Source organism: Neopsephotus bourkii, unplaced genomic scaffold, assembly GCF_033783945.1.
Source record: "Neopsephotus bourkii isolate Nb327-2 ecotype Australia unplaced genomic scaffold, CSIRO-AGI_Nbou_v1 NB_860, whole genome shotgun sequence".
NCBI lineage: Eukaryota > Metazoa > Chordata > Aves > Psittaciformes > Psittacidae > Neopsephotus > Neopsephotus bourkii.
In genome coordinates, this window is record NW_026901356.1 from 1385565 (window position 1) to 1403082 (window position 17518).

General features: G+C 37.2%; 1 protein-coding gene across 1 annotated transcript in view; it reads right to left on the bottom strand.

Moving 5' to 3' along the window:
- Nucleotides 1-2559: 2559 nt before the first annotated feature.
- The window catches only part of MPPED2 (metallophosphoesterase domain containing 2), a 276881-nt gene continuing 261922 nt past the window's right edge, over nt 2560-17518 (bottom strand). The window contains exon 8 of the mRNA XM_061356580.1: nt 2560-2570. The gene's annotated coding sequence lies outside the window, so the exon portion shown is untranslated. The remainder of the gene's footprint in view (nt 2571-17518) is intronic.

A 17518-nucleotide genomic window follows, 5' to 3' on the forward strand; every position in this document is an offset into this window, starting at 1 on the left:
CAAATTTTCAGGGGACTTTTCAACCTCAGATGTTTAATGACCAAGACAGTTCTGCCACTGGGATCATGCTTTGTACCTACAGTCTTTATACTGCTTTAGCCTTATCAGAAGTATGATATTCAACCCACAACATACTGGAATGTTAATGTACAAGTAGACATGCCGGAGCCGTAACTGGCATGAGACATTCTTCCCAGCAGAGGCAAGCATTTGGAAGGAGGGGGAGATTTAAGTTATGGGATGCTTCTTAGAACACAGGATGCTGCTTTCAACATGGGAAGCAGCGGCAGTCATGGAGGTGAAGATCGACCTTCTCATTTGCAGTGCCCGCCACAGACCCACCTGTGGCTGGGTTTGCATACCTCAGCTCCTCCCTCCTTGCCTGCAACATTATAAATCTGGTAGCACTTTTTTAATAGAAATTAAAAATTCTTAGTGTGAAAAGAGACTCTAGTGTTTGCAAGTAACATGACATCTATGTTGTTTCCACTTAGACTATACACAGTAGCAATTCTCAGAATTATAATTTGTTACAGTAAAAGAATTGTGGACCCTTATTTACTAATCACATTCATTTTCTTTCTTCCCCTTACGAAACTTTTTCCCAAATCAGAAGCGCTGTGTCTTTAAAATTCTCTAACACCCAAAACATTGTGAGGGCTGTTCACTTTTGCTAAGCAGAAATTAATTGCACAGTTAGAAACATCCTTCCTATAAATCACTACCTTGGAGGCTATCCATTTTAAAGCCCATGTTGCTCAGAAGTAAGATGCATACACCCATTGTGTGCTTTCCTCATCCTTCTATCATGTGCCCAGTAAACCCGTGGACAAGTACAGGTGTGTATTTGATCATCTGTACAATAGCACTCTTCATTTCCAATCATGCTTTTGAAGATGCATGATAACTTGAGCAAAAATAACCTGAAACAAAACTATGTCACCCTCACATAAGATTTCATCATGCTTTATAACAAGAGAAGCCCCTGAGAGAAATAGCTCTCCTTTGGTTTATTTTCTAGTTTTGGTATTTGAACTTGTAACAGAGAAGAAGAAGAAAAGCTGTGGCAATGTGATCAGCCCAACCTAAGGGCAGTGTCTTTTTACTCATCAGGCTATATTTAGAGCTGTCACTTCTTAAGAACACTGTCACCCAAAATGAATTTATAGAAGAGGCTTTGCATTACACACATGGCCTGAAGCACTTATACTGCAATGAAAATAAAAAAGAAAGTGTGATTTTATAGTCTAATATTGGCTAATTTGTACCAGTTTTGTACAGATTTTAGCACTGAGATTAATATGCTCTGTTGCTAAGGAGCTCCTCTTACATTTAATGCTTTAACAATGTGTTCTTGCTTAAAGTGGTATATATACCAAAACACTGTGCTCTTTTGCAGTCAGAAAGATATTAATTTCAAGATATCAACAAATCAAAAATTTCTTCAGTAAAAACAGTGCTCAAACATGGCTTATTCTTTACGGGTTTGGTGTTTGGGTTTTGTTTTCCTACAGCAGGACCTAAGAAAGTTCAAACTTAAAAAAAAGGAGGCATTTTTCACCTTCATATATCACATTCATATAAACACATACAAGAGATTTTATTTGCAGGTGCAGCCCACTGTCTCCTGTCACAGAACCATCTCTTTTCCTGTTTGAAACCTGTGGATACCTTTCTGTACATCTAAAATTCAAGCAGATACTAGGGAACAAAACTGTATGAGCCACAGGTAACCTCAGGGTGGGTCCATTACTAGCTAGGGTGAAAGGCAAAGATGATACATCTGCAGTAACAGGAAGAACTAAGCAAAGCATGTCTTTCCAAATTATACAAGGTCTACTGCATGTTTCAGCAGCTTTATGGCAACCCCATTCCCAGCATGACTAAAATTGACATTCTCCCAAGCCAGACTAAGCACAGGTTTCTACTTTAAGTGCATCTTCCTTATTGCTATTGTATGAGGTTCTTGGTGGTTACTGCAGATGGTGCTTTTAAGGGTGTTTTCAGGGAACCAGGAAGTAAGTGAAATATTACACAGAATGGGAAAAAGTTTTGAGAAAGTGAGCACAGTTTTTCTAGCCTGTTAAGGATAAATTTTCTGCTCACAAGTCTTGTTACCTTGGATTAACATTTTGGGTGGCAGCTTCAAAATCGAGGAGGAAAAATACCATGGAATTGCTGTATTAATACAGATCTACTATCCTACAGTAATGGCTGAAGCTTAAGATGCCTCTCCAGGTAAAAAATGCACTTAAAAAATGCACTCCCTATGGAACTTTACTGATATGAAAGTTAATTCATCTGTATACTTCAGTCTAGGATCCTCTCCATAAATAAGTGGATCAGATGTATCCTTTAACCATAAAAGAAAATAAAAACGGGAATCGTTCTTGTCCAAATGCATGATGCTGTCCACATCTCACACCCTGAGTGCTCAGACTGCATGCCAGAAATTGGCAGCTGGAGAGGAAGTATCCCTTCAGTTTCCATGACCCTATTAACATCGCTATGCCACTTCCAGTACCCAGCTGAACTCTTTGAGATCTGGTTTAGATAATTCAGTTTATTGACTTCATCAAATAAATGACATAAATTAAACTGTAACATTGTCCCAAAATAACACTTTCTTCTGTCAGCCACATCAAGTATATTGCAGGTTTTTTCGATGTCTTACCATACTTCAGACTGCAGAATGATGGCCTTTTAGTCTGAGTACCTCATGGCGAAAGGCAAAGACAGAGACTTTTGTCACTATCAATGTAATCCTTTTACGCAACCCAAATAGGACTGCTTTTCTTGTTTGCAATGAAAATGTTTAATGGAAGGGCACAATATACAACATGCAGATGAAATAGGCTAGGATTAATAAGAAATTAATTAATGGTTTATACTAGACTTTGTATCTCCATACATCTGTGCTACTTGCACATCCCCTTCTGGCTTTAAACTGGATACATAGGACTCAGCTCTCTTCTGGGTCAGTATTACCATTAATGTACATCAGCCTTGTGTCATACATTGAGCCACGCTGCAAAAACCTTGAAAAATGATTCTCCTTGGAATGTTGTGACCTTGTAAGGACTGCTGCAATGAGGACTCTTCCCCTTTGTCTTAATGAAGCCACTTATACATGTTCACCATGCAATAAGTTAGAAGCTTAGGTTAGAACAAATAATTTCATGATTTTAGAGGGAGGTTACACAGTATTCAACTCATTCCAGCAAACATTTTTCCTGGTGCCAAATAAATCAAGATATGAGGCTCTCCAAACTGCCTTTTTTTTCTTTTTTTCCTAGACTTTTATATCTGGGTCATACAGTCATGTAACATCCTTGGGTGCAATCACAGCTATTGATTCCAGTGCTGAAAGTGACAGACTAAATGGCATATAATAGTCCATGAAACAGTAAGAAGGGTAGACCAGGTCAGTCTTTAATTGATAAGCATATGCTTGCTGAGAGTAACAGCGAGAATACTGCCCTAAAAAAAAGACAATTTGGTTTATGACAAAGAAGTTTACATCTCAAAAAGCAATCTTGTGACTAAACAGTCATTCATAAATGGCACAACCACGCTCAGGAAAGTTACTCTAAATTGATATCGTAAATGCATTACTAAAACACGGTTAAATCCCTGTGCATACTCTTTCACTAAGAATTAAAGATTTCAAAAGTGATTCAACTGATGTCACAAGAACCAAACTAATGCTCTGGAAGGCTGCATGGCTTCTCTGCTGTTTTCAAAATCAGAATACTGCTGGAGTTAAAATATCTGGATTTTTCTTTTTAGTTTTGCTTTTCAGAAAGAAAATTCTTAATACTTCCATCATAAAGGAGGTGCTTGATATGTGTTACTAATGGTGGAAACTGTCCTGCTTCCAGTTTTCATGTGTTTTGTCCTAGTCCGTAGGTGCTGTGGTGCTTCACAAACTGGTGGTTGTTTTGATGCATCTGAGATTTGATGTACTGATTACTCTGAAAATGAGGACCAAGATTCTAAGTGATCTGGAGAGCAACTGGGGCTGAAGGTAATTTATATATTACAGTGATCTCTGATTTGGACTGAAGAGTCAAACTTTATTAGCCAGCTATAATATACTACACAGGTGTCATCAACCCTAAAACAAAATCCCTTTGCAATTTACAAAGTCTTCCAGTTATGCATAATATATTGAAGTGGAACTCAGTCCTGTGGAATATAGTGTTGATTCCTTCAGAGCTTCATCATCTAAAATATTATTTCTATCAACATTTTACTGTCAAAAGTTGTACAGAATCATCTATAGCCTATCCGTATGTTTATGGCATATTTTAAATATATAATAATCAGTTAATAATTACAGTGGGACTTTAAAATGTAAGTTTAGCCAATGTCATTCATTCAATTTCTCTAATTAAACTAATCTTCCCTACAGAAAAATAATAGAAAATGAAAGGCAAGAAGCAGCTGAGGCACCAGTTAAAATTGGTTTGTTCTGCTCATATTTATATTAATTATGCTGAATAAACACAAGCTGCATGGATTAGAGACATTCTGCTGAACATAATGTTAACAATGACAACTAAATGCTTTATTTTATCTTTATTACCTTAGGGTAATGAATTGTAATGTAAAGAGCTGATGAGTAATTAAACTCATCAACTGTGGATTTGGATATATTTTTAGTGTCGTGTGATGGAAAATCCTCTCAAGAGTAGCAAGGATATATTTTCACAGCATATATTATATTCCTTAACAGGTCTCACGAGGGAGCACTTCATACTGTTTGTAAAAGCTGAAATTAGGAAAGAACACTGTATCTAGCTTCATTTTTTACTTCTTCCCTGCACAGGATCAAGAACTTCAGATAGAACTTATCGGTGAGCTAAAGCCATTTTCTGCTTACCAAGTACCAACTGCGAGACTGCCCACAGACACCAAATACATGGCGTCATATAATAATATTTAAATGATCAAGGTCCATCCTAAAACTTTTTTTTTTTTTTATTGCTTCTAAGAATCTCTTCTAATTTCCAGCTTAAATTCATCCAAGACTGGTTTATACCTCTTTGTACATCAGCCTTTAATTAAATGGTAATTTTCATTCCTTCTGAAGTTCTCCAAGCAATAAGACAGTGCAATCACAGACCCTTTTGCTTTACAATCTGCTGAAATAAAAAGTCCAAATTCTTTGAGATTCCTCTTAGATTAAATGCTCTGTTGGCCACAGCTGGTCTTTTCAGAACATACTCTACTCGGCTCACCTGTCCAATAGCATTGCAAGTAAGATTTTGCTAGTTCTTTTTACAACCACAATTATATCTCTCTCATCTCAGATGGAATTACCTGTTCTAAGGTATTCTGGGATTCTTTTTAAATTGTTTTTCAACCTAAGAAGATTGATTGCTTATGGTAATTCAACAGTCAATTCATAAACTTCAGTTCTTTTCCTAATGAGGAACTTGGAGCTTATGAAGAAAAATGCTTATGATTATTCCCCAAAGCTTGTCTATGCACCACCTATTTATTGTATTTTGTCTCAGTTCCAAAAACAGAATTCCTTAGAGCATCTAGATCTGATATTCCAGTCGTCCTTTATACTGACATTGCATGTTCAGGCATAACAAATACTAGCTTGGATATTGGATGCAGCTTGGTTAAGGGCCCTGAAAGAAGTGTATTTATTACAAACCATAAACATAGGAAATGAAAACAGTAAACAGCAGACAATAGGAAATGATGGTAAGTAAGACTGATACTGTCTACTTTCTGATACTGTGGGCTACAAAAAATGAGCTACAGGCACCACAAACTGCAAACACTGATTTATCATAATGGCAGAGATCAAAACCAATAATCTGCCCCTTTTGGCATCCTCACAGCTTGCAGCAATAAACAACAAACAACCAACCCACCAAAAACATGGAAACCACTTTCTACTCTCTTAAGCAAGAATGTCAATGAATGTTTAGTTCTGACTGACCCTCCTACTGAATGGGCATTAAGCCCAGTTAGAGCTTCACAGCTGAGCCAGTACGGACCTACAGAAGCTGAGTAACAGGCGGAGAGCTGCCACTCACCCTGCCCCTGCACACTCTGCACCCCTTTCTTCATGCATGCACCTGAGAATCACTGGGGGTGATGTGGAGGAGGCTGAGCTTTTCTTGGTGACAAGCACAGAGCTCAGAGGAGACTGAAGGGAGAATCCTCAGCTATATGGGAGCTAGGAGTGCTTTTCACTGCTTCTTGAACTTGATCATCATGTATTTTAGCTTCTTTATGCGGCCTGATGCTGCCTTCATATCGCTTTGGGGGCTTTTCCTTCTTAAAGTTGCATTCAGCCAAATATCTTCCACAAGAACTATCTGAGAGCTGCTGTTCCTTGCTTTCTGTACCTGAAATGAACGATTGTTTCAGACACTAACTTCCTCAGGCTTGGAAATCCCCCTAAAGTTCCTAATAACATGCTAAGCATTCACTTCTTTCATATTATATCTTTGTTCCGTATTCCACCTAGAGCAAAAATACAATTGCTTGGTGATTCAGCAATTCCATTCCAATCTTTGCAAGAAATTCCACTGTACTATGCTTTCTTAGTCTATTTCTTACAGCTTAGTAAGACTCCAGGTAAAAATACCCTAAGTCTCAGTGGGGTGCTCTTGAGGAGCTGGTGTCATCTCTGGATTAGAAGCTAAGTGTAACAAAAGGGCATCTTTCCAATTATTTTTGCTAAGGCACATTGTGTCCTGGGGTGGTTGTTTTTTTTTCTTTCCTGACTTTCAACCTATATACAATCAATATATAAGCATACTTAATCATTCCTTTCAAGAGACTAAGATCTGCATACAAAGAGCTCTGTGTTAGTGCTAACTAATTTTTGAACTGTAGTGTCATGTACATCCATCTTCTATTCTAAAATATAATGTAGTTTACTGTAATTTTGTTACACCTTTGTTATTACTTCTGCACCCACCTTTCACAGATCAAGCTATTGCCGTGTTCTTACCAATATTCCATTTACCTTGCTTCTTCGGCCTTTGGGGTTTGGAGTGTGGGCTGTGTTTTTTGTGGGTTGGTTGTTTGGTTTGGTTTTTTGGGGGGAGGTGTCTTATTCCAGCTCAATTTAGAGCTGAATATAGAAATAAAGCATAGATAATTCCACAGAAAAGTACTAGACATGTTCTATTACTGGCTGATCCTAACCAATACAATCAGTCCATGCTTTGAAATCACCTTATCAGGGAACAGATCCAATATTTCATAGCGTAACAGGTGAGTTGTTTATTGTGCAACAATTTCACCATTTAAAATCAGGGCATGGTTATTGATTCCAGACATATTTTTGTGAAACCCTACTTCTCACCAATAAGATGCTATTTGCAACTATAATAACCTCACCATGTGAGAAGAAAAATAAAACTGATCTTCTGAACAGTGAGTCTTCCCTGGTCAAAGGACTTTTTCCATACAAAGAACACATCCTTTTCAGTTCCTCAAGGAGACAACACTTCATGCCTTTGCATGAACCAAAATAATAACATGCTCTGTTCCACTGAAGAATTGAAAAATTATTAATACATAAAAGCAAAAGTACGTTTTGGTGCTTATTATCAAAAACTATATTGTGACTCTTCCCCTGCAATATATAATAAAAATGTGCAAGAAAGTGCACATGGGTCACTGCATGCAGTAGATGAAGCATGAGAATGGGAGCTGTGTTCCTCTGCATTCTAGTCCTAGTTCTGACGATTGTCATCTTGCTTCAGGCAAATCACTTGCAACTCCTTGGATGCCGCTTCTCTATCTATAAAATTATAAAAACATTTCACTGTCTAAAGCTTTCACCATAAATGAAAGGCTCTGAGAACTATTATGTCTGCATTAAGATAATTAATTAATGGGAGGTGAGGTGGAACTAGATGATACTAAGGTCCTTTTCAACACTAACCATTCTATAATTCTAATTAAAGGGAGCTGAGAACAACTTCTACTGCAAAATTCTGAGCCAAGTACAGTCCACTGGCAACCAGATGTAACCCAGATGAAAATCACTGGGATTTCATTAGTAGCCTCACAGCCTTTTTGGACTGCATCAATTGACAGAGTAACAACAGGCCCAAAGTGCTCAGCTAATTAAGCAGCTTTATGGAAATAAGATTATAAACTGGTGTGCTGGGTTATAGATGTACAGCTGAAATTAACGTGTGAGTGTGCGTGAGATCAGAGTTTAACATAGCTGATGTTTTTTCCACAATAGCTGTGTCTTTCCATTCTGTCACCTAGTTTTCCCCTTCTCTGCTATTTCCACAGTTTCTCACACATTCCCATACTTCTAACACCCCATTTCAGAAGGCAGTGTTATGCATTCATGATTCATGAGCGGTCAGCTGCTCAGACAGGATGCTCAATGCAATTCAGGCAGAGAAAGGACCAAACAGCCCACTACCATAAAAGCAGCTTGCAGACCCTTTCAGCCTGGGCTAGATTCTGCAATGCCAGTGTATTTTGCTCCATTTTATTTTAAAGAACTTTCTTCGTTGCACCTAGCATAAGATCTATTTGCCTACTTGGTTTTGTAAAGGTCACCTTTATCTGTGATGAAAGCTGAAGTTCCATTTTATTATAAAACCTTTAAAATGGAAAAGTGAAAGCACGGTCCTTCGGCTCAAGTTTTACATCTACCTATTTTTTACTTCAAAATACCTGGCCAAAAAGGCCTATTAATTAATGCATGAATTGTATTTTTTATATAATATAAATTACATTTAAAGTAAAAGATAATAAAATCAGAAGGAAAAACTGTATGGGACAGATCTCCCTAAAGAAATCCCACAGTACCTGAAATTCAGGCTTCATCTCTTCTGACAGAGCTTAAATTTTAAAATAAATAGGTAAATCTGAACAAGCTATTACATAAATCTAAGAGATAACTGCATGGTAAAAATCTCTGACTGAAACCCACAACTATCTAAACCTCTATGAAAAACATATGTTTTACATAAAAATAACTGGCATTATGTTACCATGCAGTGAAATCTCTCAGTATAAGTCATAGTTAATTATAGATTCAGTGGAAAAGTGAATAATTTAACCCACATCTCAAATTAACTCAAAAGAACAAAGCAATAATAATAATAAAAAAGGAATCCATCAATCCTTTGTATCCTACAGTGAATTTCTACACAACCAGAAAGGGAATAAGCACCCAAAAGCCTTATTCTTCACTGAGGGATACATCGAAACTCTAATTAAAAATGTTCTGCACTTGGATGAGTACTGAAAGGTGAGATGGAATGCTGTAATCCTGTAAGGCCCAGCTAAGTTGTCACCTGAATTTTGGGTTGGGGTTTCAGAAGCAGGGTCATATGGAAATAGGAAACATCCATGTCAATTGCCCAACTATCCTTCATAGTGTAACTAGGGAGAGCAGAGATACCACTCTGACCCACGCTGTCCTTTTAATTCACTTAGTTTTTTTAAGTATCACATTGGTTACAGAAGTGTTAAGTATCTTCGTAAATATTTTCTTGAAAGGGCTATTTAGATATGCATATATATATATGAGCACCATAACTATCACAAGCTATTGAAATTAATCTCCTTTGAGACACAAGGCAGTAATGTATTTATCTATCCCCCTTCTGATCAGGGACCATATGTTAACGGAGTCTATACATCAGTCACCATTTTGGTCACTGGTGAAATGTGATCCTAATCATAGAGTCCCACACTAGTTCAGGCCAGGAGGGACCTTAAAGCTCGCAGAGTTTCAGGCCCCTGCCATGGGCAGTGACACCTTCCACATGACCAAGTTGCTCCAAGCCCCATCCAACCTGGCCTATGATGAGTTACTTAGATTAGCAGGCTCATAGAAGTTAGGCTGCAATATCCCAGCATTAACCGTTGAGGAATTGCACTCCTATGGCTTCTTAGATATTTTTACAAAGAGTTTGGTATTCTATTTTGTTTCATTTTATTAGCAAACTCCTCATTATTTATTTGATTATAAGTTAATTTCATGGCTCTTTTGTTTATATAAAGCACAATGGATGATTCCTTTTTTTTTTTTTGCCCTGAGGAGATAACGAAAGTCAACTTATTACCTATATTCCTGATGATTTGATAGACTTATGTACTTTAAACTCATGGGAAATTGCTAGGCTATTAAAGATGAATCTACCCCAACTAAATTACACATTAGAGTATTACTGCTGAAGTCTGGAAACTAGAATATATAGCCTAGTTCAAAGGAAAATGTAGCCCTTTGCCACATATTCAACTTAACAGTCCTAATGGTTTCTTCTGGCATAAAAATCTATTATTCTTTTAATATGATTATAGGATTATGGTATTGTATTTCATATCTGAGAATGGGATTGGTTTTACAGCTTCTAATCTGTGACCTCAGAGAAAATAAGTCATTCCCTCTCCCCCAAATTTGATGCTCTGTGCATCACTCATTGTCATTATTAAGCTGTTCTAAAATCAGTACCTGTGCTGATCTTACCTATTTAGAAAGGTTTGAGATTATTTCCTAGCTTTTTGGAGCCTGCAGGAAGGACTGGAATATAGATCATATATAATATGGTTGAATCACACTAATAAAAGGAGGGATTCACATGGACACAACAGAGAGACACCCTGGTTTGTATTAGTGAATAGCTTGGTTGTTTCTTTAATGTAAGAACATATTACTAAATAAAATTTTCCTTTTCATCTTTCTAACAGCACATATTATCCCTTATTATTCTGTTGTATCTTTATGCAGCCCAGCTATAATTAATGAATCATCATCTGAGATTATATCTAAACAAGATACCTCCCAATTCTTTTTGCGCATTTGAAATATTTTAGCTTCAGTAACTCGGATTAAAAAGAAGTATATGCAAAAACTACTCAATGAAGAGAGTGAAAAGACAGACCAAAAAAAAAACAAAAACCAAAAAACCCCCACAAACAAAAAAAAACAGGAAAGCTGTTAGGTTAAAAAATATAATAAAAAATAAAACCAAGAAGTAGGGGGAAAGATAATATCTAGTTCAGGGAAAAAAAAAATAAAAATGCAGAACACTGCATCTAGGTCACTGGCTGCTAGGTTTTGTGTGCACCTCTGCTCCTAATAGACTGTGTAGATCACGGGTCCCTTTAACAAGCACTGCTTGTTGCAAAATACTGTTTTCATAATCACTTCTGGAAAGAGAATAAATTAAAATGGGGATAAAGCTTTGTAAACCAGAACTATTTCTGCAAACCTTCTGAAAATAAAGCATGTTGAGATTCCAGACAGTCATGAGATCTGCTCATCCTCATTGCAAACATCAGGACCACACTAGCAGTTCCATCTTCTGAAAATATAGAAATTATTTTTGGACATTCCACAATGCCAGCCAAGGCAAGAGTGCTCTTAACATATCTGAAGAAGCACATACATACACACTAGCTGGAAAGGCTTGATCTAAAGCTCACTGAAATTAGTAGATTTCCATTTCTTCCAATAGGCTTTGAATCATGGCAGCATCAGTGGGTTTCCAGCACTTTAGTATAATAGCAATGATTTGAATTAGCACTTTACATAAAAGGACACTACCTCCTTCAGGAAGCCAGATTAAGCAGAGATGAACATGCAGGTTTAAAAAAACTTGCCCTCAAAATGTGGCTTGCTTCATTTTTACTGAGCTTCAATTTTACCATAAAAGATGGAATCAAGTATAAAATACTGGGCAGTATAAAACTAGCTGTAAAAAAAAAAAAGAGCATCTAATGAAAACATATACAGTAACATGCAGTATAAATGACCTTCCTTGAGTAAGCTCCTTAAACAGCTACTCAATCGTACATGCTAGAGTAGCCCTATGAGCCTTAAGGTTTCATGGTTTTTACACCTATAGGCACAGCTGTGTATTTGCATTGTGCAGATATGCAGAGGAGGCCCAAGAATGATTTTACATACACAAGAGAATGGGACTGTACTTTAGAAAAAGAAGCTGATTTGTCTGATTTGTCTGATTCAGCTGATTTGGCTGCTACAGCTGAACCCAGGACATCCCTACGAAGTCCTCTTGTGGCAGCTCAATGCGAGTGCAAATGCAGAAAGTACTGTAAGCATACAAATGAATGTACTGCAGAGTACACCTGCAATGTAGTTATAACACAGTATCTATTCCAGGTTCCACTATGCTGTGCAGTGGAAATTCTATGTTCCCCCAAAGGTGACTGCTGTTATCACAGGTAATGTTTATGTTCAAGATCTAGAAGATTCTCCTCCTCTCTCTCTGCTCACCTCAAGACTTACAAACCCCTGTTTCTCCAAGTTAATCTCTGAATGACTCCATTACGACTGTACCTTTCATTAAATGACTTCGTTGCTTCTCTACCTGTTCATTTACAGCTTTAAAATTATAATTTAGAAAACGCTTGAGGTTGGTACTTTTTTTTTTCTGCAACCTACTTTTAGTTGTGCTTCTTACTTTCCCTTTGCAGAAAGTGAATAAACTGTATGCCACTGTGCCAGGGACACACAGTGGATATTATGACAAATCTAGGCTATCTGTACTACAAGAGATTTTCTTGTCACTTTACTGCAACTACATGCAGTGGAGAAAATCAAGCTTTTCAGTGTTCTGCAAGAAAATTATAATGATAGCACCCTGCGCTTCAGTTCAAACTACTGTTCTGCATTTTATACTATTGACTTGTAGAAGAAAATAGAAACCTCTGCAGAAGACTCTTTGTACCATCATTCAGAGTTTAAGAATGATACTCTTTTTAGAATTACAGGGAACAGTTCCAGGAGGGGAAGAACTATAATGGGAAAATACTTTGCACTGCAGTCTCCAGAAAGAGTAATTTTTTAAGAACTCTGATGGTGGTTTCCCATAAAAGAAGATGATATACAAATAATTCCAACTGGAATAGAACTACCAGAATAAAGACATAACTATACTGCTCTTTTTCATTTAAGCCAATTTGTCGTTCATATGCCTTAGACCAAAATGACATCATTAAGCTGCTTTCCCTCTTCCTTCTGTTAATACACAATATGGAGAAAATGAAGAGCATATACAGTAACATTAGAGCATTAGCACTTGTGCAAACTGTAATACTGACAGAGTAGAAAGCAAAATGATCTACAATGATGAGAACAGGAACGGCCCACACTATAGTCAGAGGTACAGCCTTCTGTATTTGACATATTCCAATTCAGGATGCTTCCAACTTAGACACGTTCAGTCCAAGTTGTTACTACATTCACTAGATAAAAAGTGTGTCTATTCCTAATGGAGTCAGTAGCAAAGGCATGTGTCAGTTTACCTAGTAGTAATTTACACTCTGGTAATGCTGATGGAACCTCGTTATCCCTCCTGAAGATTTGGTCTCACAGGTATTTCCTACTTTATCATGACCAGTTTTCTAATTTCATCGCTAGAGGGTAACTGAAGCAACATATTATTTACCCTAAAATTGGCATTACGACGTAGTTCATTTATTGCTTTCATCTTATGTCTGGCATTTTATGGATCTTAATTTTATTACTGTGGTAGATTAATTTACTTTGTAGACTTGTTCTTCAGCTTAACCTTTTTCTAACTCTTCAGTATCATTCAAAACAGGGGCAATTAAATTTTATTGAGAAGCCTACATTATGACCTTGAGAATGGCATGCATTTCTTCCATTCTTCTCTTGGTGTGCCTACACATTCTCTTCTTGTTGTAATGGATTTGAAGCTGCCTAGTAATAACGTATCAATACTTCATGGTGATCTGCGACAGGGAAGATGGATGTCTGAATAAATTCAGCAAGATTCTGTCTCGAGAAGGAGGCAGGGAGAAAATGACTGCTTTGAGGCAGGCATCTCCTTACACAGTATTGTTAAGGAATGAACTGAGAACTCTCATTTATAGTCAACCTATAAAACTGGTTTTGTGTAAAGAGCCTCAAGACAGAAGGTCCCAAAGACATGAAACACAGATTTAAAATTGGATACTCTCCAAGAAAGAGAAGCAATAGTTCTGTCTGAGAATTAGATTCAGATATAGATTCCTAATGAGACTGTTCACCTGCCAAAGATGTCATCTATCCATGTAAGATTTATGCTTAGGTATGTTTGTAGGCCTGTTCACAAAAAGGTTCTTCCAAGTCTTTCTTTTCTCACTGAAAGCTTTATTTCTAGTGTTAAAAGAAACATTACTTTGACGCTGAAAGACTCTTCTTCCAAGTTACCTAACCCTGTGCAGCACCTACATTTAAAGCGCTTTCACAGGCTAGTGAAGAGATGACAAAAAAAAATATACTGTTATGAATTATTTGGCTGTTGAATTATTTAGGTAGATTGATGGACATCAATGCTTCATGGTAGGAAAGTCTGGAAAAAGCAATATACTGTATATAAAATGAGGAAGAAAAACTTCAGGGGTTATCAGGAGGGCCAGTAAGCAACATTTCAGTTCCTGTGAAATTACTGCAACAAGTTATCAAATAAAGTACTTGAAAGCAATAAAAAAAAAAAATAAAAATAAAAATAAAAAAAAGCATCTCTGTACAAGTATATAAGTCTATCCAGGACAGTTACTTCTGGCTCCCTGTCAGGAAGAAAAGCCTTTGGACTGGTGTCTTACATGCATCTCTCCAGTGCCCAGTAGTCTTTGACATTTTCTTTAGCACCTTCCCTAGTTTTGTGTGGTAAATACATTGCAGCTTACTGTGAGTTCTGAACACATGGCCAAAAACTGGAAAAACTGAGCAGAAAAAGGATGCATATCTTTCATCTCTCCACAGAATCTGAAAGTGATTAATGCAGATGCTAAATTCAGTTTATACTTGTAAGGAAGCTTGACAGGTATGTGAAGTCTCCGCCTTGGTCTAACAGTAGCAAAACAGTGACATTCCACCCTGGCAGAGAAAAAAACAAAGTCAAATTCATCAAGTCCAAGAAGGCAGGAAGAAGTACCAAATAACCTTATACCACGATATACATCTAAGCTCTTCACAGTAATAACGGAATCTTTTGGAGCAAGTACATTGTTTCCTCCAGTATTTTCTGAAAGAATGCCTTCCATAAGGCAGACCCTATCTCATTCTGAGTCCTGTAGGTGTTACAGCTACATGAAAGACAAATTAGCACTAGTATGCTTGCTTGCTAAAGCTACTGTATCTCAAAATGAAAATTAAATATGCAATTCAAAATATACCTTTTTGCCTCCACAGGATTTCATTCAAGTCTTCTTTTATTTCAGTGTTGTGGCATTACTGTCTTGTGTTCTCCTTCCTCTTCCAAAACTCCAGTATGTCTAAACCATGATATTTTTTGGCGAGGAAAAGTTTAAAGATTAAGGCAGAGGTTTTTAAACAGTGCTCCTAAAGCAAAACTAGCAGTTTAGAATCTTACAAGCCAACGAAGAAAATAAGTAGAATAAGAGATGTCAATATCATTGAACATGAACTAAGACTACTGTGGTGACTGTAGTGATAAGACAAGGGGTAATGGGTTCAAACTGAAACAGGGGAAGTTTAGATTGGATATAAGGAGGAAATTCTTTCCTGTTAGAGTGGTGAGGCACTGGAACAGGTTGCCCAGGGAGGTTGTGAATGCTCCATCCCTGGCAGTGTTCAAGGCCAGGTTGGACGAGGCCTTGGGTATTATGGTTTAGAGTGAGGTGTCCCTGCCCATGGCAGGGGGGTTGGAACTTGATGATCTTAAGGTCCTTTCCAACCCTAACTATTCTATGATTCTATGATACTATGATTCTATGACCGACTGAGTCATGGTAAAGCATTTCACAAACTGATATAGGGCAATGTTTAGTCAAAGAAGATTAACCCCCGAGCCTTCAGGGTGGGGGTTCTCTAATGATTTGTTATTTTTAGGAGTCTTGCTCCCAGATATTGGACAGTTGGCCAAAACCAAAGTCCTACAGGGTGAGGAAGGGAATATTACCAGCGCTACCGACCACCATCATTCCTGGGTGTGGTATCTACAATGTAACTCAGAAGATAGGACACAAAGTCACTCAGTGTTATCTTTCTGTCAAGCATGGTGTTACCTTTCATGTCAAGCATCATTGAGCTGGATCTTCACTTTCTGAGCCTCTCAGTTTCTAACAGAAGAGCTAATTGCAACGGAAGTGTTAAAGGAGACCATGAAAATTAATGTTTTTATCACAAGCCTGCCTCTTCTGATACAAGCAAGCTACCTTGCCACCAGAAAAAGAAATCATAAAGCCAAAAAAAAAATACCTGAAAATGTTCTCTACTAAGCTACAGAAGTCTGCAAGTAAACCATGAATTGAAAAATAATACAGCTAATAGTTTTGTGTCAGAAAATGCAACACCCAGCAGAAAAAGAACAAGAAGTTTTAATACATGTTAAAGAGCATTTTAGGATAAACAGCCCCAAACTAACCAGCTCAATCGTAATATAAAACTAGTATGAGGTGGTTGAAGGGAAAAAGTATGTTACTTTGGGAACATAAACTGTCAGTCCTCTGAGTTATTTTCAGTTTGTATCAACCCCACATAAACCCCAGAAGACATAAGCATCCGCTGTATTTAAACCCAAATGAATTAATTATAAGTCTACAAAATACCCATAAGTATACATTAAAAAAGACATTCATAATCCTGACCTAAAGCAGAGCCAACCTTGCACCCACATGAAAAAGCTTCAGAGCTGAAAGCTGTGTTTAATTTTATTTCTCCAAAAAGAAATCATTTAACATGTTCATAGTGAACAGTTTTATTTAGTTACCAGTTGAAGAATCAGCTATTCTAAAATTAAATGAAAGTCACAGCATCACTTAACTGTCACATAGATGCTTATAGTGTGAATCTCAGACAGAATGATAGCTTTCTCTTAAATGAAGAGGTATATATAATGGGCTCAAGCATTTGAAGGAAACTCAATTAGCTGCACTACTTTATGTTTGTCCACATCTAGCATCTCTACCTGTAGAGGCCTAAACATCATTTCTACAGAAATGATGTCAGCTTGCACCTTAAGTCTCTTTTATAGTCTTCCACAGCAGATCAAAGCCAGTCTAGATGCTTCAGCCGTTTACAGTGTTTCCTTTCTCATTTTAGCTCTGCACTGTTCTTTCAGTTTCCTGTGTCCATCCTTCTCCACCACAGAAGTTTCCCATTTCCTTTTCAACTTTGCATTTGAAATAACCCACCTCTCTTTTCTATAATTTAGAAAACTTGACCTAACTTTATACAGATTGCTATACTTCATCCAGTTTTACTAAGATTTGTAAGACCTTTATAGCAGAGAAAGTATGGTCTTTCAATGTATGCAAAAGTACTAAATAAAGTTGTTGTTGCTTATTTGCTTACTTTTTTTTTCTACTTTTTTTCCTTTTTTCCTTACAATATCTTCTTCTTACTGGACTTTGGTGCAAAGATCTGATCTAAAAACTAGAAAACATGAATGTCTGCTAGGGGTCATCACCTGTGCCAACCAGTTGTTGCAGTACTCAGGTCTAAACACTTAATACTTTGGACACTCAGGTTTTGAAATCCCTGTTATATCAGCTGTGACAAAAG